The sequence below is a fragment of the Peromyscus eremicus genome, unplaced genomic scaffold (assembly GCF_949786415.1).
Source record: "Peromyscus eremicus unplaced genomic scaffold, PerEre_H2_v1 PerEre#2#chrX_unloc_2, whole genome shotgun sequence".
Taxonomy (NCBI): domain Eukaryota; kingdom Metazoa; phylum Chordata; class Mammalia; order Rodentia; family Cricetidae; genus Peromyscus; species Peromyscus eremicus.
The window spans coordinates 3665543-3690932 of record NW_026734289.1 but is presented as its reverse complement, the minus strand read 5'-3'; the positions used below and the strand labels follow the sequence as shown (position 1 = coordinate 3690932).

Sequence of the window (25390 nt, the reverse complement as noted above, 5' to 3'; positions counted from 1 at the left end):
TTATGAGTGTTGTCCATGCATGTATCAGTGCACAGTACTTAGAAAGGTCAGAAGAAGGCTGCAGATGCCTGGGACTGGAGTTACAGCAAATTGTTAGCTGCATGTGGGTTCTAGAAATGGAACCTGAGTCCTCCGTAATGACAGCTAGTGCTCTTAATTACTGAGCCATGTCTCTAGCCCCTCTTTTTATTTAGAATTTATTTCCATAAATTGTTTCTCAGAAAATTGGCAGTCAAAAACCTCAGGACCCAGCTATACCACTCTTGGGAAGATACCCAAGGAATGCTCAATCTTGCCACAAGGACAAATGGTCAACTATGCTCATAACAGTATTATTTATAATAGCCAGAACCTAGAAACAACCTAGATGACCCTCAACTGAAGAAAATAGGGCACATATAAACAATGGAGAACTATTCAGTAGTAAAAAACAAGGATATTGTGAAATTAGCAGGCAAATGGATGGAACTAGCAACTATCATCCTGAGTGAGGTAACCCAGACTTAGAAGGACAAACATGGTATGTACTTACTCATAAGTGGATACTAGATGTAAAGCAAAGGATAACCAGAGTGCAACCCATAGTTCCAGGGAGGCTAGCTAACAATGAGGACCCTAAGAGGGACACATAGATAGCCCAACAAAGGAGAAATAGATGAGCTCTAAATGAGCAAACTGGGAGTAAGGGGCATGGGTGGAGGGCAAAGAATGGGAGATGAGCATGTAGGGGAAGAGGAGGTTTGAGCTGGAAAGGGACAGAGTTTGAGATCAGGGAAAGAGATACCATGATAAATAAAGACATCATGGGAATAGAAAAATAAACAGGGTGCTAGGAAAGTTCTCAGGTACCCACAAGGATGACCCCACCTTAGACTACTAGCAATAATGAAGAGAGTGCCTGAACTGGCCTATTCCAGTGATCAGATGACTCAGTACCCAAACTATATTCATAGAGCCCTCATCAAGTGACTGATGGAAACAGATAAAGAGATTCATGGCAGGGTGCCAGGATGATCTCTGGGAATCCAAACATTGAGAGAGAGGAAGGATCCTGTGGGCAGGGTACATTAAGATCATGATGAGAAAAGACATAGAGATGACCAACGACACTATTGGAAACCCACAAACTTAGTACCAATAACTGTCGAGCCCCTATAGGACTAGACTATACTCTCTGGATATGTGAGACAGTTGTTTAGCTTAAACCATTTAAGGGGCCCACAGGCAGGGGAATTGCAATCCATCCCTGGTACATGGGTGGGCTTTTTGAAGCCCAGTGCCTAGGGTGTGATACCTTGTGCAGTCTTGGTGCAGTGGGGAGGGCCTTGGACCTGCCTAAGCTGAGTGGGCCAGGATCTACTGACTCCCCATGGGAGATGTTGACTTGGAGGAGGTGGGAATGCAGGGTATGTTGGGGAGGAATGCTGGGGGCAGGAAGAGGGAAGATCTGTAGCTAGTATGTAAAATGAATAGAAACTTTCTTAGTAATAAAAAAGAAGAAAATTGTTAATTAAATGACATTACATTCCTTTTCCCTTTTATCTTTTCATTCACTCCCTTCCAAAATCTCTTCTGAATTCTTCCTTTTTAAGTGTGAGTGAACAAGTATGATGAAATACATGAATACAATCTGCTGCATCCATTTTTGTTAGTTGTACATGTATGGACGTTTGAGTGACCATGTTGTATTGGCCAAATAATTAGGGATCTCATCCCTGCTCTATTCTCACAAATATAGGAGAATTCTACTTTGTAATCCACATCAAGTATTTAACCCTGACTAGGCTGCCTTGTATTTGAAATATAAAGAAGATTATACAACTTATGGTAGAAAATGTCTTATCATTTAAGAGCAACAAAGTTTCCTTCATAGCACCCAGCATCCATTCCCAGTACATATAGAAGCTTGCTACTATCTGTAACTCCAGCATCAAGGGCTCCGACACCATCTCATGGTCGTGCTGGACACCATAAGAAGAGGAGACTTAGACCATTAAAACTACTTTTCAAGAGGTGTGTGGTAGTGCATTATTTTAGTACTAGCCATCTGGACACAGAGGCAAGAAGACCACTCTGAGTTGTACAGCCTGTGCTACATAGTCTACAAATGCACACATAGCACACAGACACTAACACACATATACACAGTAAAAGAACAAAACCTAAAAAAATACTAGAATAGGAGAATTGGGAAATTGGAAAAATACAATACCTATTAAAATCAATTCAAGTGTCTGCCACTGGTGTCCATAGAACCATTTTCAAAAATAATTATGACCATGCATACAATCACAGCCCATCAACCACAGCCACTGAGAGAAACTGAATACTTGTGGGTAGGCCACCACCATACCATGTTACCTGAACTGCCCATGATGAGCTGGGTGTTATCAGACCAAACAAGTCATGAAGTAAGACACACTGCAGCAATCTCTTATCAAATGGAAGTGGTATATGAGTGATTGGGACAAAGCAGGTCCTGAAGGCACAAGCAAGCTCCATGAAGAAGTTGCCAAAATGTCTACGGTTTCTCCTGTGGATATTGCTCTGTATGTTGTGAGTGTGTTGCTCTAATTGGTTAATAAATAAAGTGCTGATTGGCCAGTAGCCAGGCAGGAAGTATACACAGGACAAAAAGAGACAAGAATTCTGGGAATAGGAAGGCTGAGTCAGGAGATGTCACCAGCTGCCACCATGAAAAGAAAAATGTAAAGATACTGTTAAGCCACGAGCCATGTGACAAGGTACAGATTTAAAGAAATGGGTTAATTTAAGATGTAAGATCTGGGTAGCAAGAAGCCTGAGCCATTAGGCCATACAGTTTTAATTATTATAAGCCTCTGTTTATTTGGTTCTGAGCAGCTGTGGGCCTGGAGAAAAATCCAGTTACAGGTTTTTACTCCTGTTACAAGGCCTTCTGCTGCCAAGCATGCACCTAGAGTCTCATGGGGTATTCCCTATGATTGGCTGAAGTAAGAGAACACTACGGTCAATTGATGGTCCTGTACATCATGCAGGAACACCCCAGAAGTAGACAGCTGCAGTATTTCAATCCCATTTGGGCACAAGCCTGAAAGATATTGGTGAAATGTGTAAGAGCACAAAACAGATTGACCACACAGCTGCCATGACAGGCTTAGGGACCAAGGTACATCTGTCATAACAGGCTTACTGGTAGGCAACATCTGGATCCTTAAGCTGACACCACCCAGGGATCTACCCAAGGATGGGCCAGCATCTAAGGGAAAATGTCTGAATATCCAAACATTCCAACTATTACATAAGGATAGATAAGATCAAGATTTACAGATGTTTGTGTGAAGGTGTCAGATCCCCTAGATCTGGAGCTACAGACTCCTGATCCTGGAGTTACACATAGTACTGAGCTTCTGTATGTACTAGGAATGGAAGCTGGATGCTCTGAAAGAATCGTCAGTTTTCTTAACAGGTAAGGTATTTTCTACCCTAAGTTTTCAGTGAACCAGTGCATTCCAGTTCTTCCACTCTTTCCTGTTTTTGACAAATATGTGTAGCTGTCAGTGACAAGTTCCTGCATGCCCACATTTTGTGATTCACACTTGGGCCTTAAAGCTTCTCAGTCCCTACCCTCTCAATCCCTGTAACCTACATTCCTGGATGGAATAAGGATGTTCTAAAGAGACACTTATATCTCTCCCTTTGTCTAACTACTAATTAAACAGTGAACCACATGAAATTTTAATTTCACTGAGCATGTCATTGTGGGAAAAGACTTGAATCCTCCAGATAAGAACATGGGATCGTTTTATGGATGGGAAAAATTCATTATATGTCTTTTAGATTACTTTATTTTGCATATCTTTTGCCATCTAAGAACTCAAGGATAAGTTAGTTATCTTATATTTTCTGTATTGTTTCAAATCAGTCAATTTGAATAAATGTCATGTTTTAAATTTTCATTAATAATTTGCTTTATTTCCTTTTCTGTTTCTGTTTTCTTTTTGTAGAGAATAGTATTGCTATGACTCTTTGGCTGGCCTGGAACTCACACTATAGACTACGCTGTCCTAGAACATCATAGAGATCTGTTCACCTTGCCACCAGAGTGCTTGCATTAAAGGTGGGCATGTCCCTCACTGGATAACTTGGTTCCTTTAATTGGCTTCCTGAGGATGAATGGCTGAGCCTTCCTAGTTAGAGTACCCAGAACACAGGTTCTGATCCTATCTCCAGTAACAGAAGACAGTTCCCATCAAATGTCGTTTTTCTGCCTTAATGTCTTTATTATTGAGTCTGTTATAACTGAACAATGACCTGGGAAGGGTTCTGTCCTTATTCTACAGATGGTGAAACCCAGGCTCACAGAGATAAGTATTTTTTGAATAAAGTTTAGTATAAATGTTCAAGTAACTCATCCCATCATACTAATGCCTCATTAAATGCATTTGAAGGAAACTAAGCCAGACATGATGTTTCACTCCTGTAATCATGGTACTTAGAATGTGGAGGTAGGAATTTCAAGTTTTCAAAGTCATCCAAATTGAGAATGGTCAATGGCGTCTGGTGGGAGGACCACAGAACTAAAGGAGACTATAATTGGCTTAGGAGGGTGTCCATAGTCTTCCCTGCAGCTTGAAAACATCAGTGTCATGGCATGAGCAATTGTTAGCTGAGGTATTTACCACTTCAAGTTTACTATTCTGGATAATATTTTTTATTTTTTATAATGTTTCCTGTGCAAGGCACCTAGATCACTTGGGATAAGACTCTTGTTGCTCCTTAAATAGTGAAATTCTCCTGCAGTTGGGAGAACTAGCCTCAGGCAAGGATGAGATCCCCAACTGCAAGTCCAATACATTGTGTTCATCCTTGAATCCCTATAAAGACAACTAACAGAAATGGACTCAGCAGGTTTTATTCATATATTTGTGCATACATAGTCTCACATGCATAATAAGGAAGAAATTGGAAGGGAAGAATTTGGGAACAGATGGGGAGAGGACAAGAAAGGGAGAAATTGATTTAATACATATTAATCAAAATGTATGAAAATACATTTTAAATAAAGAAGTGGCCTAGGGAGATAGCTTAACAGTTAAAAGCAGCACCAGGTTATTACATAGGACAGAGGTTCCATTATACCTAACCATCTCCTGTAACTCTCTTCTGGCCTCTGCAAGAACTCTGCACAGACTTCTGGAGGCAAACAACCTCATACATAAAATATAATAAAGCTTAAAAACAGAATTCTCTGCAATGATGTTACAGACCTGAGACAGACAGCAGGCAGGGCTAGTTAAAATGATCTCCTTCCCATCTTACATACTTGAAAGAAATTCTATGAAATCAATTCTCTACATACATGGAGAGATTCATTCTACCAGTCCTGATTATGTAGAAAAGCTTGAATAATACAGTTGTCTTTTTTTTCTCACCTGCCCATGGATGAAAATGTGCTGGCTGACAATGGTGCTCAGAAATACATTCCTCCCAGCTCCATTATTCTCTAAGAATTCAACTTCTCATGAAGACTACTCTTTATTTTATTTAATTTTCCAAGATTTTGCTCTAAATTTCAGAAATGAAACTCCTTAAGCAATGGAGCCATCATCCAGCTTTCTAATGGGAGAATGGTCTAATATTTTATTTCTCATCTGGGCACCTTGTCTAGCCATCCAACACAGTAGAGGCTGAAGGGGGTACGCATCACTCTGGAAGCTCATGTTTTAAAAGAAAAAACCATAAGGTTACTCATTTATGGGTGCTAGTAGGGGTACAATTTTGATTGGCTCAAGTTTGAGGGGCTTTTCAGAATATCTGTGTTAACTTACTTTGTAGTTTTCAATGGTTGTTTGTCAAACTTTACAAACTACCTCCAGCATTGGGGCATTCTCTGATTTATCAGTTGCTCCCAGATAGTCCTTCAAACATGCTGACTTTGAACTTTGGACCATCTCTGGCATTGGGGCATTCTATGGTTAATCAGTTGTTATCAAATGGCTCTTCAAACATCCTGAATTTGTCCTGGGACCTGTGTAAGCAGCTCTGAGAACTTTGAAACTCAGGCCTGTTTCAAGATGGGGTGAGGAGCTTGCTTGAAATGGTGTTGGTTTGGTTTTTTAGTATGTACAAGGTAACTAGCCACTTTGTGTCCAGGAAGAAGAAGGGGAAGTGCCTAAGCAGAGCAGGAAGAGAGCAGGTTTACTTTTTTAGCCAGGGCCAAGTGCTATTGATGTGCATATCTCTACTTATCTAGAAAAAGTCTTTGTCTGGGGTGGAAGGGAGGGACAGGAACTATTGTGCTGTGTTTTTAAGCACATTGTAACCCTATAAGATGTGCTCTTGTCACTTGTCATTAGCCAATCACATTCTCAAGGTGGCCTGCCAGTCAGAAATTGTGCAGGGTGCTTCCTGCCACCCCAGGCTTCAGACTTTTCTTTGAAGAGGAGCTGGCACCAGCAGTTTTGTGTGGTGTGGTGTGGTGTGAGTGCTCCTGCAGGGAGCTGAGCAGACAGCATGGCTGAGCTGGGAAACCATGACATGGTGAGTGAGAGAGGCTGCTGTCCCCAGATGAAGTGGAGCATATGGTGAGGTGGAGGATACAGTGTGGTGGGTCCTCCCTGGATATGGATGGGAACCTGTCTGCAGAATACCCATGCTCTGAGATTCCATGTAGTACTTGAAACTCTCTGGACCCAGGGGCAGGTCTCTGAATAATTGCTCTGTGGGCTTAATCTGCTCACAGAATTGGAAGTAGGGAACTGTGCTTCATACCATCTTTGAACTTCAACATGCTTTTGGTGTATCCATGGAAAGCAGGTTGTCAAACTTGGAGAGTACCTTCTAGTACTGTACAAAAGATCAGTATTTTGCATTATTTTTTTATGTGTAATATCTGTTTATAGTTAATTTTGTGGGTGGTTGTAAAAGGCATCTCATGTATTGGATAGCACTCTACTACTAAGGTGTGATGTAGATGAGTAGAATTGTTGATTTAAAGGATTCACTAATAGAGATAGTAAGTCTCATAAAATAGAATTTAGTGGAGGAAGGACTACCTCTAAAAATCCGAAAAGATAAGAATATTCTTGCCAGGCCTGTTTGCTGTGAGATGGTCTGTATGTCAAATGTGTTGCTGATTGGTCAATAAATAAATCACTAATTGGCCAGTGGCCAGGCAGGAAGTATAGGCGGGACTAACAGAGAGGAGAATTGAGAGAACAGGAAGCTGGGTGAGGGAGACACTGCCAGCTGCCACCATGACAAGCCGCATGTGAAGATGCCGGTAAGCCACGAGCCATGTGGCAAGGTATAGATTAATAGAAATAGATTAATTTAAGCTGTAAGAACAGTTAGCAAGAAGCCTGCCATGGCCATACAGTTTGTAACCAATATAAGTCTCTGTGTTTACTTGGTTGTGTCTGAGTGGCTATGGGACTGGCGGGTGTTAGAGATTTGTCCTGACTGTGGGCCAGTCAGGAAAATTCAAGCTACAAATGGCGCCCAATGTGTTGGCAAGAGTTTCCACCTAAAACCTGAGTAAAAAGATTCTAAAACAGAGGTAAAAACAGCTCCTAGTTGTCTCTTTCAAGCTAGCGGCAGCCTGCGTGTTTGAGCTACTGGCGGGTTCCTAGCGTGCGTGCGTGCATGCCGGACCTGCAGTATGGTGGGAATGTGGCCTCTGCAAGTGGAACATTAAGCTGTGTGGTGGATTTAGCCTTTGCTAGTACAAAACAAAAAAAAAAGAGGTTTCTGGGCTACATGCTGCTTTGATAGAAGCATAGACCCACTATTTCTGAGAGTTGATGGCTCCCAGAGCTGGCGGAAAACGTACCACCGCCATGTTGGGAAGCTGAAGTGGGCGGAGCCAGCAGCCATAGCACCAGCACCGTTTCAGGCTTAGAAGGCTGCAGTTTAAAGCAATAGGCTCAAGCTAATATAAAAAAATAAGCCATGTAAAGATGGCTACCACACAGAGAATCTGGATTATGTTCTCTTTGATATTCATAACTGAAGAAAAACAGTTGATTACAAAAGCTGTTGAGTAATGCCAAAATGTATATTTTAAAGGTACCTTGACTTCAAAGTTTGGATGTAAGGATATGTTGCTTTGGAAAAGAGTCTCTTTTGTTTCCACAGAAAGCCAGAGGCTATGGATTTGTTCCAGATTAAGATACATCCAGTTTGACCAGCCAAGACACCCTGAAAGGTCTCCGATGACCCCATGGCTGAGATGATCCAACATCCAGAATGGTTTGAAGGCAACTGGCTCAGACGATACACTCTCATGGACTATTCCATAATCATAAAAATTTTCTTTGTATCCCCATAAGATACAGCCCCCCCCTCCAGCAGGAAGTAGTAAGAGAAGCTACGCCCAAATTCGAAAATTATATGTAATTTTACTTTGTTAAGGTTAAAACCTTCCTTTTTGAAAAAAAAATAGGGGAAGTGCTGTGGGATGGTCTGTATGTCAAATGTGTTGCTGATTGGTCAATAAATAAATCACTGATTGGCCGGTGGCCAGGCAGAAAGTATAGGCGGGACTAACAGAGAGGAGAGTTGAGAGAACAGGAAGCTGGGGGAGAGAGACACTGCCAGCCGCCACCATGACAAGCCGCATGTGAAGATCCCGTAAGCCACGAGCCATGTGGCAAGGTATAGATTAATAGAAATGGATTAATTTAACCTGTAAGAACAATTAGCAAGAAGCCTGCCATGGCCATACAGTTTGTAACTGAAAGACCCCACTTATAGCAGGCTTTTACTTAGCATAAGAAATGCCATTCTGTGAGGCAAGTACCAGAAAAACAGGGCGTCCTTGGCCTAACTGCAAAATGTACGTTTAGATAAATCACTTGGCATAAACCGTAATCAGCCAGCTGCAAAAGCCTGGGACCAGGGAAACACCCGCCCTGGGAAAGTAACCATTGAGTCAAAATAAGATATCTCTGGTTGGCTACTTGGCCTTGGGGAATAAACAGTTGGGCTGGGAAAGCACCCCCAAGGCCAAGTCAGCCACACACATCAAATTTCCGAAATTAAAAATATGTCCCTAAGTTCACCCTGGCCTTCTTTGAATCAACCAATGGGAACCCTGTAAGTATGCTTCTCGCTTCTGTAACCGTGCCTCTGCCCCTGGGATCCTATAAAAAGTCCCCTTTACCCAAGGAGGGTGCGCAAGTCCTCCGAGAGACTTGATCGCCCCAGGTACCTGTGTATCTGAATAAACCCTCTTGCTGTTTGCATCTGATCCGTGGTTTCGGTGTGTTCCTTGGACTTGGGGTCTCTCCTGAGGGAAGATTTCCTCAGGGGGTCTTTCATAACCAATATGAGTCTCTGTGTTTACTTGATCGGGTTTGAGCGGCTGTGGGACTGGCGGGTGAGAGAGATTTGCCCTGACTGTGGGCCAGACAGGAAAACTCTAGCTACAAATAACCATGCAGACATTGTTCTAAACAGAGACCATTTTCCCATTACCAGTGGCAAAGTGAGCCTCCCTTTATTTGGTTGTGGTGATCTGCAAGTTTGTCATAGGTTTGGTCCAAGGGCTGACATTGGGACTTTAGCATCATCAGTTTAGTGGTACCCAGACAGGAATCATCATTGAGTTAAGGCATCAGTGATGCAAGAGCCAACAGCAATTAACAGAAGCAGAAGGGCCAAAAGCCTTTGATGGCTGACAGACTTCCTTATCGAGAAGGAACTTGGAAATGAGAATAAGCATCAGTAATTATTATTATTATTATTATTATTATTATTATTATTATTATTATTGATTTTTCAAGACAGGGTTTCTCTTTTTATTTTTTGTACCTGTCTTGAATATTGCTCTGTATGTCAAGCTGTCCTTGAACTCACAGAAATCTGCCTGGCTCTGCCTCCTGAGTGATTAAAGGTGACCATCAGTAATTACTTTATCTCAGGTTCCATATGACAAGAAATTACCTTTAGATGTAACTTTCCAAGGGGAGAGGTTGAACAAGGGTGATGTATTGGCTTCCATAGTTACTTCCTGCTGACATTGGCACATTATTGTCAGGGCCTTGGAAAGTTAGAATGTTAGTCAAAGGTAAGGAGGCAATTTAGAACCCTCTGGTTCATTGAGCAGCTGAAGAAACAGCATTTGCATCAGTTGGATTAGTTTATATCAGCTTTCATGAAGTTCAGGGCTCATACTCATATGGAGCAGGTTGTCATTAACAATTGATGCTTGCATGTGTCTGTCAGCAAAGTGCAAACCTGTGGGGACAGATATAAACTAGGAACAGAAGTTAAAATTTATGACCTTATTTGGAACTTTTAGACCCATATAATGCAAGCCTTTATGTCATCAGATCTTTATATTTCTCAGACCCTTGTCAGTGCCACCCATCCTGTCAAACAATACCTGAATAGGGGAGTGTGGATTAGGAAGAGACAGATAGAAAAAACAGAGACATACACGAAAGAAAAAGACATAGGATAGATTTGGGAGGACTGTCACTGAATATTGTTGTATTCACTCTGCCCATTGCTTATATACAGCCAAGCAATAGACAAGGGAGCATCATCAAAGAATACAATATTGTTACAGACTTCTTTATCTGGAGGTTCTTTGGGTTCAAGGAACAGTTAAGCCACTTCCCTACAACACAGATCTTTTTTTTTTTTTTTTTTTTTGTTTTTTTGAGACAGGGTTTCTCTGTGTAGCTTTGTGCCTTTCTTGGAACTTGCTTGGAGGCCAGGTTGGCCTCGAACTCACAGAGATCCACCTGGCTCTGCCTCCCGAGTGCTGGGATTAAAGGCTTGCGCCACCACCGCCCAACACAGATCTTAAAAGGTCTTATTAATAAAAAATCTAGAGCCAGATATTGGGGTAAAAACTGAAAGACTAAAGATGTAGAGAGCAAGCTACTACATCTTAGCTCTATGAAATCCTCTGCCAAAAGAGAGAGTTAGCTCCTCTCTGCACCCTGCCTTATTACTTCCTCTCTTCAAAACCTCTCAACATAGTTACTAACTCTCAGTATGCAGAAAAAGTGGTCCTACATATTGAATGGCAGAATTTATCCCTGATGAGTCAGAATTAACTTTGTTATTTATTCATTTACAAGAAATAATCAGAAACAGGAAGTATCCCTTATACATAACTCACATCTAATACCATATGAGTCTGTCAGGTCCTTTAGCACAAAAAAACGTGGAGATTGATCAACTATTGATAGAAAATGTACAGGAGGCCTCAGAGTTTCGTAAAAAAATCATTTCAATAGTAAGGCTTTAAATAAGGATTTTTTTTTGTTTTTGTTTTTTGAGACAGGGTTTCTCTGTGTAGCTTTGTGCCTCTCCTGGAACTCACTTGGTAGCCCAGGCCAGCCTCGAACTCACAGAGATCTGCCTGGCTCTGCCTCCCGAGTGCTGGGATTAAAGGCGTGCGCCACCACCGCCCGGCTAAATAAGGATTTTTTAAATAACCTGGAAACAAGGTAACAAAATTATATGGAAATGTCCTACTTGTTCATTTTACAATCAGAATCTACTACCTGCAGGATGTAACCGAAAGGGTACTCAGAGGAATGAAATCTGGCAGCTGAATGTGTTTTATTTTGTAGAATTTGGAAAATTGAAACATGTGCACCACACCATTGATACCTACTCAGCATTTCCATGGGCAACTGCTCTGAGTTTCAAAAAGGCTGATTCTTCAATCAAGAAATTACTGGAAGTTATACCTGACAATGATCTAGCCTATGTCTCTGGTAAAATGAAATAGTTTTTTGCTTATTACAATATAAAACATATTACATGTATACCATACAATCCTGCAGGAGAAGCAGTCATAGTAATAACAAATTGAACTCTAAAGGGTATGCCAAATAAACAAAAAGGAGCAACAAACCACCCAGAAATAGATTACATAATGCTTTATTAACTTTGTATTTTTTCAGGGCTAATGAGAAAAGAACAATAGCTGTGGAGATATATTGGACAATAGAAAAAAACTACAGAGTTAAATCAGCCTATAAATTTTAAGGATGTGCTGACCTCAGAATGGAAACCTGGATATGTGTTACATTGGGGATGAGGTTTTACTTTTGTTTCTACAAGAGAAGATAAGCTATAAATACCATCAAAATTGATAAAGGTTTGATTTGAGCAAGACAGACCTCTTAATTAGAAGAGGTGATAATTCCTCAACCAGCATGACCATCTCATTTAAATTAACTTGGCCTATTGGTATTTCATCACACATAAAGTTCATGTCTTCCTAAATGTTGTATCTGATCTTCCCTACATTCTATTATCACAAATGCTGTTTATGTAGGCCTAATTCAATTAAAAATTAAAGCTGGCTTTGGAGTTAGAGAATGACTCTCTCCTTCTTTAAAGCCAAGCATGTTGTTAAAAAGAAAATGCAAAATCTCTGTATCATGTCAGAAGAATCAACTGATATGGGACAGAAGAAAGCCAAAATTAAGGGACAATTTTATTATCAAAGTTCTCATAATATTTTGGTTCTGTTTTGATTCTTTAAAGTTTTTTTAATGTATGCATTTTATATCAATCAATCAATCTATCTATCTATCTATCTATCTATCTATCTATGTAACTGAACATAAATCCAGTTACTCTGAACCTGATAGAAAAGAAAGTAGGAAGTAGTCTTGAACACATTGGCATAGAAGATCACTTCCTAAATATAACACCAGTATCACTGTCACTGAGAGAAACAATCAATCAATGGGACCTCTTAAACCAGAGAAGCTTTTGTAGAGCAAAGGACACAGTCAACATGACAAAGCAACAACCTACAGAATGGGAAAGATCTTCACCAACCCCACATCTGACAGAGGGCTGATATCCAGATTATATAAGGAACTCAAATAATTAGACATCAAAATGCCCAACAGTCTAATTAAGAAATGGTCTATAAAGATAAACAGAGAATTCTCAACAGAGGAAACTCAAATGGCTGAAGCACGTTTAAGGAATTGCTCACATCCCTAATCATCAGGGGAATGCAAATCAAAAGGACTGTGAGATACCAACTTACACCTGTCAGAATGGCTAAGATCAAAATCATTGAAAACTGCTTATGCTGGAGAGGATGTGGAGCAAGGGAAACTCTCCTCCACTGTTGGTGGGAATGCAAGCTTGTACTTTTCCACTTTGGAAATCAATAAGACGATTTCTTAGAAAATTGAGAATCAACCTCGCCTAAAACATAGCTATACCACTTTTTGGCATACACCCAAGGAATGTTCAATCATACCCCTAGGGCACATGCTCAGCTATGTTCATAACAGTATTGTTTATAATAGCCAGAACCTGGAAACAACCTAGATGCCCTTCAACTGAAGAATGGATAAATAAAATGTGGTATATATACACAGTGGAGTACTACTCAGCAGAGAAAAACTATGACATCATGAGGTTTGCACGCAAATGGATGGATCTAGAAAAAAATCATCCTGAGTGAGGTAACCCATACTCAGAAAGACAAACATGTTATGTACTCACTCATAGGAGGATAATAGATGTAAAACTAAGGATGACTAGACTGCTACTAACAACTCCAGGGAGGCTACCTAGAAAACAGGACCCTAAGAAAGACACAGGGATAACCCAACAACAGAGAAATTGATGAGGTCTACATGAGCAAACTGGCAGTGAAGGGGGGTAATGAAGGGCAAGTGTCGGGGAAAAAAGAGCTAAGGAAGCAAGAGGTCCCAGCTGGATCAGGACCAGAGAGGGAGAACAAGAAAAAAGAGACCATAATAAATGATGACCCCATGGGAATAGGAAGAAGCAAAGTGGTAGAGAGGTCCGCAGAAATCCTCAAAGATACCTCAACAATAGTCTACTGGCAATGGTCTAGAGAAGCCCAAACTGACCTGCTCTCGTGATAAGATGGCAAAACACCCTAACTGTCATGCTAGAACTCTCCTCCAATCATTGATGGAAGCAGATGCAGAGATCCTTGGACAGGCCCCAGGTGGAGCTCCAGGAGTCCAATCAGTGAGAAAGAAGAGGGATTATATGAGCGAGAGATATTAAGACCATGACTGGAAAAAGCACAGGGACAAATAGACAAACTAATGGAAACACATGACCTATGAACCAATTGCTGAGGAGCCCCGAACTGGATCAGACCCTCTGGATAAGTGAGACAGTTGATTAGCTTGAACTATTTAGGAGGCCCCCAGGCATTGGGACTGGAACCTGTCCTTAGTGCATGAGCTGTTTTTTTTTGGAACCTGGGGCCTATGCTGGGACACTTTGCTCAGCCTAGGTGAAGCGAGGAGGGGACTGGACCTGCCTCAATTGAATCTACCAGGCTGAGCTGAATCCCCAGGGGAGTCCTTGCCATGGAGGAGATGGGAATGGGGAGTTGATAGGGGGGAGGGTGAGGGGGGGACCCGGAGGAGGGAGGACAGGGAAATACATGGCTGATATGTAAAATTAAATTAATTATAATATTAAAAAGTGAAGTGCTTCTCCCATCAAAGTGCTAAAAGAAAAAAAAAATTTGTTTTTGCAAGATTTGCTTACTCTGACATTTGCCTCCAGCATGTAACAGGATCTTCTTAAATTCTGATTTTTTTCAGTGAAGAAACTTTTACAACTCTCAAACATATTCTGTTACAGTAGTTTATTTTAAAAAAATTCCCCCCATTTAAATTGGGGTGGTTCACTTTCACTCAAACAAACAAACGTTCCAAATAAGAATAGCAAGAGAGAAGAAAATATTAATCGCTGGACTTCATATATACTACAAGAGTTCTAATAAGTCATCAAAATCATTTATGTGCTTCTATTAAAGTACACCAATGGACACAGGTGTCATTTATTTGTTGTTAGATTAGCCAGATAAGGATTAGAATTCTGAGATTGGAACAGGCAAACACAGCTCTATATTTAGGATCAAACATGTTCCTTTCTAACTTCGCTCTCCATATTCTTTGCTTTTAGCATCTGAAAAGTGCTTAATCAATAAAGAATAGCTAGCTGCTGAGTCTTTCCAAACGACAAAGGACAGGAGCCACACACAATATTTGGTAAGAGTCATGAAGTGAAGTGTTGATTTTTTTGAACCAAGTCAAGTGATTCCCTGCTCTAAAGCATCATTTTCAGTATTTTTGTAAGTTTATGATCTGATTTCTCTGTTCCCAGAAAAAGACATTCACTAGAAAGAGATGTGCAGCTTAGCTCATGTAAATGCTAGCTCATCACCCCCACGCCCCCCAAAAACCATGCAAACAAACAAACAAAGTCCCAGTTATGAAGGAAGTGATTTTATAAGTCATGCCTTGAGACATCAATCATCTCCATGATGTATCCCAACCCATCTTTCTCTAGGTAGAAGAAACTGACATGCAGAGAGGCTAAACTGCCAAAGACATTACCAAGAATTTTCTGTGTGTGCCTGCTCTCATGCCCTTGTTTTGCACTCTGTTCCTCAGACCTGCATTCTAAACCTGTACCTCTGGTTATTTCATACCTTATGCTCATTGGATAGCCTTTGATGTAGCTCAAAAGTGCCTGTTACAGGTCCTAGGAGGAGAAGGACAAAATCACAGTGACTTTTCACATCTGATAAGGTTTATTTACCTTTGAAGGAGGAAATTTGTCAAAGATCTGTTTACAGAAACATTAATGAAGAGGCATAGAAGTTAGAGGGATACTGAGAAGTTTTCACAGGGGTCTGTGTACATCAGCCCTAGGCTGTGTCATCCATATCCAACCTAAGGTAACTAGTGGACACATTGCCTGTCATTATTTACACCCTCACATACCTGGAATTTAAGGTGCTACTTTGCTCTCAGGTTTATGGAGCTTCTTCTGACCTTCACGGAAGGACATAGCATAAGATTGAAATTCATAGTCAAGGCAGTGAATTCAGACCCAATTTTCCATATCTGAAAATTTTAAAGGTTAGGAATTTCAAAGAAAAATACATTCATTTAAGTGAAGCTTGTATATAACATATTAGAAGAATTTAGCATGGTACTTAATGTGGGAAGACAATATCAGGGGACATTTATTGATAGGTTGAAGTGGTTTGTGAGTCTATGGGTGTGTCTGTATCTTTGTAAAATTGTGACAGGGAAACACAGGTTGGGTTCAGGAGGAAGTAAGATCTCTTCTTCTGAAACAGATATGGTGCTGTTGTGAGTTTCATGAAATAAACATCTCATTGACTTGTGAAAACCCCTCTGTCATAGAGTGGTTTTTTAACATCTTTGTTACACTGAGTTATCAGGTACAGCAACTTAGAATGGGAAGAAATGATCATAGCCCACAATTGCAGGTAGTAGTTCCATTTTTGGGAAATTGTGGTAGGAACTCAGCTAATCATATCACATCCACAGCCAAGAGCAGAGATAAAGAAATGTACCCATGCTGCCTGTTTGCTTATGCTTATGCTCTAGGTTCTTCATATGTACACAGTACATGTTGCAGACAATGAAATGATTCTGCCCATTTTAGGGAGTCTTATCTCAAATAACAATTAATAAAATCTCACAGAGACCTGCTCAAAGTAAATCTGATCCATATAATTCCACATTGAGGGTCCCTCTTCCCAGGTGACTAGTTTGATTCACTCTGATAATAAAAAGTAAGAATCACACTGCCCCAGCATCACTGCCAGGATTTGAGGAAATTTCTGCCTGCATTCAGATCTGTGGTCTTCAACCTGTGGGTCACCACCTCATTGGGGGTTGCATATCAGATATCCTGCAATCAAATATTTGAATTATGATTCATAACAGTAGTAAAATTAAAGTTAAGAAACAATGAAACAATTATGTTTAAGGTTCACCACAACATGAGGAACTACTCTTAGTGATATTTAAAGGGTCAGAGAAATGGAAAAATTAAGAACGATTGATCTAGAGTGTCCAGTGGAACCCTAGTGTCTATGCTTCTAAATATGAAGGTGCTTGCAAAGGACTTTCCTGAATATCCTTTACTCTGTAGGAAACTAATGTTCTGCATGGAAGACTCCAGCTATCTGACCATCTTTACTACCCAGTAATAGCAGATCACTTTGAGCTACTGAAGAGAGAGTACAACACCTACTACACACATGCTGATGACACAGATTTTAGTCACACTGAGATCCATGACCATATCACACTCCTATGGGTACTTGTTCCTAGGCTGTGTCAGCATCCTCCTCTAGCATAACTCTGCCCAGAGGTTTCCTGTAGACTCTTTACCAGGAAATTGTTTAACAAGTGTCCTTCTCAGTCAGTATCAAGTCTGTAATGTTTTGTGGATAAGGAGATAAGGAGATGCAGGAACTTTAGAAGAACTATAGCATATACAAATTTATAATATTATTACCTTGTGTGCATAAAATTTCAGTAGGAGATAAACATTCAGTTCCACACATGGAAAGAACTAAAAGGATGTCCAATAAATCAGGGAGAGATCTCTGGCTTTGGATGAAGGGGGTGATGAAGGGCTTCCCTTGTATCCCAGCAGAGGCTCCTGCAAAGGTCAATTTGACTTCCAGTGTATTATGAGGAAAGCTCATTAGCATGGAAGCAAAGTCAGTTCCCATGACATCTGCAGCTCTTCCCTGGACATTCTATTGTATCCTGGAGAGCCCTGCATCCTCTGTGATGTCACCTATGTTGTGGCAACACCAATTGCCCTTGGGAAGTTTATTCAATGTCTTCACCATTTACTGATGAACATGATGGCATACTGAAGAGTCTGATTCAGAAAGAGAATGGAGAGGGTAGAGAAACCAGAGAGTAACAGAAGAAAACTGACCTTCAGCCTCAATGTAAAACATCAAGAAAGAAATGGTCGAGAGAATGGTGTAATGAGTTCTGTGCAGGAAAAGGGAAGCTTCCTGGAGGAAGTGGGCTTGAGCTGAATCTTTCAGTAATGGGGAACAGAAAGCTGGAGTCTCTGGGAACCAACAGAACTTCCCTGCTTGTCATGCCTCTTGAAATTCAAGGATTCCAGGGTATTAACTGTTTTGCCTCAGAGGTCAGGAACTGGTAAGGCCAATGCTCTATGCTGGGAACTCTTGGCTTTCATTCCTTTTGGAGGATAGGCATTGGTGAGTGAACATGGGACCAACATTAAAGAGGGAGGGATTAATGAGGTGTGCCCATTTCAAGGCAGGACATCACTGTACTTCAACCACACTGGCTAACTTTAGGTACTTCCCAGCTGCTCTGTGTGTCCTGAGTTGTCAGTGAGGTGACTTGTTGAGTCTGATGACCATGTTCTGCCCTTATATGTCTTCCCCATCAATAGTTATATGATTACGGTGACCTGTCAAGATACTTGGGGAACCTCCAAATGACTGGGATGATTGTGAACTATGGCAATTTTCTCCTGACTTGTAAACCCACAGGCTTGTGGACTCTGCAGCCAAGTTAAATTCTGAGTCTGTAGCTGTGAATGAGCCTGAAGAGGCTATCTCCTTGGTTACTTGGAGCATGTGCTATGAGGGCAGAGAGACCAAGATACCTGAGATAACCACTTCCCTTCAAATAGAGGAGACAGCTGAGTTCCCCAGAGGGGGAATCTGAAGCAGGGGACAAAATAATTTGGGGTGTCACTGAGTCATTAGTAAACAAGCTTTCTCAAACATTTGATTAGGACTTAGGGTGGTCTGTCCGTCCTCTTTGCCTTGTCATACTGCAAGTTAATTTGTGTTCATATACCCACAAGGAGCACCAGGGAGCCACCATCCCACCAAATTTTCCTCACCAAGATGCAGGTGAAGCAGAATGTCCAAAGACTGACCAGTCAGCTACAACAAATGACTATTGAAAGAAATTAGCATTGAGATCGCCTGATCTTTATCACAGAAGAGAGCATAAAGAATACTTACTCATTCTTTCAAACCCTGTGGTTTCAATCTCAGGTCCACTCTGTCATCATTAATTGATTTTATATAAGGTCTGTGTTTCTGGTAGGCTGCATCTTCAGGGTATGCCTTTGCTCAAAATCATGTCTCTTAACTCCTCCCAAAGGCAGAACCTCAAATGTGGACAGGAATGACATGAGGACAAAGACTATTCTGCTTTCTCTAAAAAGAAACAAAAACAGAGCCTGTGGCATGAGTCATAGTACTCATGGACTGAGGCAGTAGTATGTGAGTTCCCAGCATGCCTTTGAAGAGATTCTATCAAGTGCTGGCTAGTGTGAGATGTTAGTTGCTGTGAATTTGAGTTGATTGTTTTGTAACTTGCTTGGAAAGGCCTTGTGTGTTTGATTCTCCAAGCAGCAGTTGGAAAGGCCTAGTCACACATCTAAATGTGAAGATATGTGGATTGAGACTGATTCCTCTTCCTTTTGTTTGTTCCTTTCTGAGAGGACACACCTGCATGCATTTATTCAACATCCAATTGAAAGAATTATTCCGCACTCATGCAGTCTCTCTTACTCTGTCTCTCTAAGTATCTCTTTGTCTGTCTCTCGGTCTCTCACACACATAAGCATGTGTTATGTATTTTTTGATGTGTTTGTGCATGTATATCTCAATAGTCCCTGCAATCATGGATCTGTAGTTGGGCATGAGCAGTTCCCTATCTCACAGTTCCCAGGTGATACCTTGGAGAAAATTGGGAGCACCACTTTGAGCATTATAGTTCTGCCAGGGTACTTACTTTAATGACATACAGATATACCCTTGGGGAGTTTATAAATGTCATGATGTTTAGTCCAGTCCTGAAAACTGCTCATGATGTTATTTTCCTCTCCATTGTCACAGGTACAGTCATAGAGAATTTGTTTTTAAAGACAGGAGAAACATCTTCACAGATTCTGGAGGGTACACACCTGTGGAGTAGACGCTAAGTAAATTCTTAGATAGCTATTTCAGCAAACTTCCTGAGACAGCTCATTACCTCCACCTCCCATCACCTAAACAGCCTGCCTCTGCTCGCCTAGGGTCAGAATAGCTCTAAGTAAATTGTGTGCAACTCTGTGGGTTTGGTCCCAGGTTTTGGCACCAACAATGTAAGTAAATTTGTTGCAACAACTCTGGGGAAAGGTGTCCTGACTACCTGGGGAGTCAGGTAACACCTTGATTGCTTAGGACAGCTCTGATGGCTGGAACTGCAAGGAGACAGTTTAGCCCTGGAGCACAAGGTATCCCACACACCTTGAACTTCTCAGAACAGCAGCTCTGCCCTGAAGGTGTCCTGGACACCTGGAGCTGTTTAGCACAGCTCTGATGATTGGAATTGCAAGGGGACAGTTCAGCCCTGGAGATTGAGGTATCCTGGACACCTCAAGCTGCTCACAACATCTCTGCCCTGATGATATAAGATAAACAACTGATTGCTGATTATTCTACTTTATTACGTTTCTACCAGATACATGAAAATATGGCTTTGAATATACCCATAAAGTATTTAATGTTTCTTATATTCTTTTTTAGTAAGCATTTTAAAATTAACATTGTTGTCTTGACAAAACAGCACACATTGGGAGTAGATTATCTATTCTTGGTCTACTCTGGAGGTAGAAACATGAGGACCATGAGTTCAAATGTATCCATGATTCCTTACTGAAATCAAAGCCAGGCTTAATATAAACAACACAATCTCAATTGGTGCAGTTGTAAAGTGGAATCAGTTCTGAAGATTTCATCATTGCTTTTACATCCATGTTTTATTTAAACAGTCCTAGTACTCATAGGGCTTCTCTGTAGTGTGATTTTGTTAATATATTAACAATGAAGATAGAAAATTAATTACTTGTATACTTTAATCAAATTCAACAAGTATACTCAATGTGGAGACTGCTACATATCTTCTGATTTTATAAGAATGAGTTATGTTATGTCTTCCATATTCCTATGCTCACATGGCTTGTTTCCAGAAGGACATGTGATATAGCTAGTAAAGGAAGAATAGCAGATAATAGATTTCCCCATTGAATTCTGTTTGACTTTCTGTCCTCATAGACTTGTGGTATAGGGATTAACGTTTCTGTTCCACAACATACCTTGACTTTTGACTCTAACTGCCCCATTCACTAAACAGCACAGTCACAACAAGTATATGAGTTACACTAGCTTTACTATGATCTATTTGCTTAATAGAAAGCTTTGACAATATACTCATCACCTCTTCACTGTGTGTAACTTTTGTAATATGAATGTTATAAAATAAAAAGATTGACAGTTCTACAGCATAGCTCTCATGGTGTTATGGTTTTAATAGTAATATCTTTAGAAGCATTGTTTGTTTGACATTGTTCTTTTTTTTGTTTTGTTTTGTTTTTTTGGTTTTTCGAGACAGTGTTTCTCTGTGTAGCTTTGCGCCTTTCCTGGAACTCACTTTGGAGACCAGGCTGGCCTCGAACTCACAGAGATCCGCCTGCCTCTGCCTCCTGAGTGCTGGGATTAAAGGCGTGCGCCACCACCGCCCGGCTTTTGACATTGTTCTTAAAAGTATGCCCTGCTAATACAATTCACCAACCTGAAATTGAGATTTATGTTTTTGTGAGAATTTAATGATCATCAATGCACTTTAAGTGGTACTTATTTACACTGTTGCCTTTGTTTAAAATTTCCAGAATACAATATAATTTCTTCACAGGCATTTTTATCAGCTTGCACAGGAAAATTACCTTACATGTCTTCTAGAATTTTGAAAATGTTCTTCAGTATTATGATTTTCCCAACTGTATCCTAAAATAGGGTACCAGAAAATTTATAGTATTGAAAACATTGTAAAATTCATGTTACTATCTTCAGTGAATCTTAGAAACATGCCTGATTTATTCACCTCACTCTTCTTTCTCAATCAAATTACAAAGGAACATCCAAAACCAAGAAATAGTTGTCCACTTATTTTAAAACATGAAGGAAAATACACTGTCTTACCTATAATAGTGAGGTTCCTGTAGGTCTCAATCATCACCTCTTTGTAGAGATTCTGCTGCGAAAGATCCAGAAAAGTCCACTCTTCCCAAGTGAAGTTGACATGCACATCATCATAGGTCACTGCATTCTAAAACAATCCATACATGTGAACAACAGAAAGCATGATACTGACAACATTGTAAATGTATAATTCTTTGACAGTATATTCATAAACTTCTGGTGCTCACTATCTTATTCCATTACATACTTGTTATAATGTAATCACCAGGTCACTTTAGAAGAAAACTGAAGAGGGTGTTCATGTCTGTCAATTCAGTACCCTTTGAAAGGGGTATCACCTTGCAAGAAAAATGCCAATTAACAAACATACACAGACAAGTAAACAAAACAACAGTACAAAGTACACATGAGAGAAATTGTATGAACTAACTACAAAAAAGAAAAAGAATAGACAAGCTATTGACTAACGACTTTAATCCCAACACTCCAAAGCCCGGTGTAGGTATATCTGCCTCTGAGTTGAATGCCAGAATAGTTTATGTAATCAGGTCCAAGACAGATAGAACCTAGATGAGCAATAGTCCTTGTGGTAAGATGGAAGAGTAACATTGGGAATATGCACAAAAGTGATATAGCTGGATTTTTAGGTATATTGATTCCCAATTATCTGAGGATATCATATTGATTTCCACAGTGCCTGTATAAATTTGAACCTGTGACAGCAATGAATTCCCTTGCTCCATATCCTTTCCAACATTAGCTGTCACTTATATTTTTGAACTTAGCCATTCTTAAAAGTGTAAGATGAAAGCTCAAAGTAGTTTCAATATGCATTTGCCTGATGGCTAAGAATGTTGACCATTTTTTCAAGTGTTTCTCAGCCACTTTAGATTCTTCTACTAAGAATTCTATTTAGAGGTATACCCCATTATAATTGCATTATTTGGTTTGTTGTTTAGTTTCTAGAGTTCTTTATTATCTTTTGTGAGAAAACCCAGAAGCACATAGACAAACATGTTGTACTCACTGATACATGAAAATAGCTGTTAAGTAAAGTACAATCACAATAAAAATAGTTAATTACAGTACAATCCACAGATGCATAGAGGCTAAGTAAGAAGAGCAGCTCTAGGGTATATGCATGAATCTCACTGGAAGAAGTATATCGAATAGATTTTGTGGGTACACTGGAGGCATTTGGAGATGGGAACAGGATTGGTCAGGTGAGTAAGGAAGGGACAGAGGAGAAGAAGGGGAAAGATAACTGGATTAGGGGAGATTTTAGCAGGAGACATGGACACAGTGCAATGAAAACTTCATGGAACCTAAGAGGGTGACCCTAGTGAGGAGTCCTACTTATCAAGAATTCAGAGGCTGGCTGGGTAGTGATAGCACATACCTCTAATCCCAGTACTCAGAAGGCAGAGGCAGGCAGATCTCTGTGAGTTTGAGGCCAGCTTTCTCTAAAAAGTGAGTCCTAAGACAGGCTCCAAAAGCTACACAGAGAAAAAATAAACAAACCAACAAAAAGAATACAGAGGCTGAACCAACCATCTTCTCTAACCACACAATACTCCCAGTGGTAGGATTGGGACACCAAGCTAGTCACAAAATACTCAGCTAACACTTGTCCTGCCTGAAAGATATGCTGGAGCAATGGTGGCTCAGAGTGTCTAACCAATGAATGACTAGTCTAAGTTGATGCCCAAGCTATGAAAGGAGGCTCACACCTTACAAAGCTTAGATGGATAGGAGCTGCAATAGGATGGTCCAGAAAACTAGGAAAGGACCAAGTACAACTGACCATGGAAAATACAATGAGATGATGTACAACTATATTCTGTTATAATCAAAGATTTGTGCCTAGCCTAATTGTCATCAGAGAGGCTTCTTTCAGTAGATGATGGGAGCACATGCAGAGATCCCTACCCAAACATGAGTATGAGCTCTAAGAATCCTGTGGAAGGAGAGAATGAATATTGTAGGATACAGAAGGGTTGTGAAAACAAGGAAATCTTGGCCCATAGAACCAATAAAGCAGGGTGCATAGGGGTTCAGAGAAATTGAAGTGGCAGTCATGAAGCCTGTATGGTTCTGTGCCAGGTCATCTGCATACATTCTATGGTTGTTTAGCTTGGTGTGTTTGTGGGACTTATAACTGTAGGAGTCCTGGTAGGATTGGCTCTTTTGCTTGCTCTTGGGACCCCTTTCCTCCTATTGGGTTACTTGTCCAGCCTTGATATGAAGGTTTGTTCGTAGCCTTACTGCACCTTGTTATGTGTTTGGTTGATATCACTGGAAGGCCTACTATTTCCTGAAGGAAAACAGGGTAGCAGTGGATTTGGAGGAATGAGGATTTCAGGGTGGTGACTAGAAGGAGTGGAGAAAGGGGAAGGAAGCTGCAAGTTAGGATGTATTGTATGAGAGAAGTATAAATACCAAGAGAAAAAGAAAAAGGGAAATACATTTAATCTTAGTACAATGATCCTCATAGTCTGTAACAGCCACAAACAGCTCAAATGTTCAGTTTCTTTTGACACTCAAAATAATCTCTTGCCTGTCACATCTTGTACAAATCAAGAGACAAGGATTTCCTACAAATAATGGCACAGTATATATTCCCATTCAGAAAAAAGAAATGTGACTCTGTTCCTGGACCCAACACATAAAGATATCCCCAGCTCATGTGCATGTCACACCAGCCAGAAGGTTAGGTAGCCAGTCCACAAGCCCATGAAACTCCCACCATCCCCACATACCTACAGATACAATCCTCCACCAAACATACAGCTGCCACTCCCAAGTCCATGTCCCCACCCCAAATTGGATGGATATCCTCTGCTCAAAGGCAAGCCCCACCAGCCAGAAGAACAGGTAGACAACCTGAGGTAGAGATTCCCTGCTGGACCAGAGGCAATGCCAGCCACCAGAAATCCATGTAACCTGCTCACTTTTGGACATCCTGGAGTCTTTCAATAATCCCCTAACAATATCCTCAATCCCACTTCTCTCTTCATCTCCGTGTTGTTGCCTCAAAATTGGGTTGAATTCTTTCTCTAACAAAGGACACACGATCTGCCCGATGTCTATGCAGGCCACCTGCCCATAGACTTCCCTACTTTCTCAATGCCACCTCAACCGTATCCCCAAACTTCCTCTTCTGCTCCCTTTGGTCATCCTGAAACTTGGGCAGATACTCTCTGCTGGAACAAAGGTAACACTGCAAGATTTCAAGGCCACAACTTGGGATGAGAACCCCTGTTCAATCATAGACCACAAAGAAGAGAAGAACAAAGAACAAATAGAAACCAAGGAATAAAAAACCCATCCAAAAAAGACAAACTGAGAAATCAGCACCCAGAGCCACAATCTCCTCAAATACAGATACCTGGACATCAGAATAAGAACATAATCAACAACAGCTGGAGCAATATTTCACTACCAGATTCCTGATATCCTACTACAGCAAGCCCTGGATATTCCATCACAGGTGAAGGACAATTAAGACAAACTTTATAAGGAGTTTTTAAGGAGGAAATGAATGAATATGTTTAAAGA

At 40.6% G+C, this 25390-nt stretch overlaps 1 pseudogene; it reads right to left on the bottom strand.

Moving 5' to 3' along the window:
* The window catches only part of LOC131901090 (zinc finger protein 120-like), a 29868-nt pseudogene extending 7915 nt beyond the window's left edge, over nucleotides 1–21953 (bottom strand).
* Nucleotides 21954–25390: the final 3437 nt, after the last annotated feature.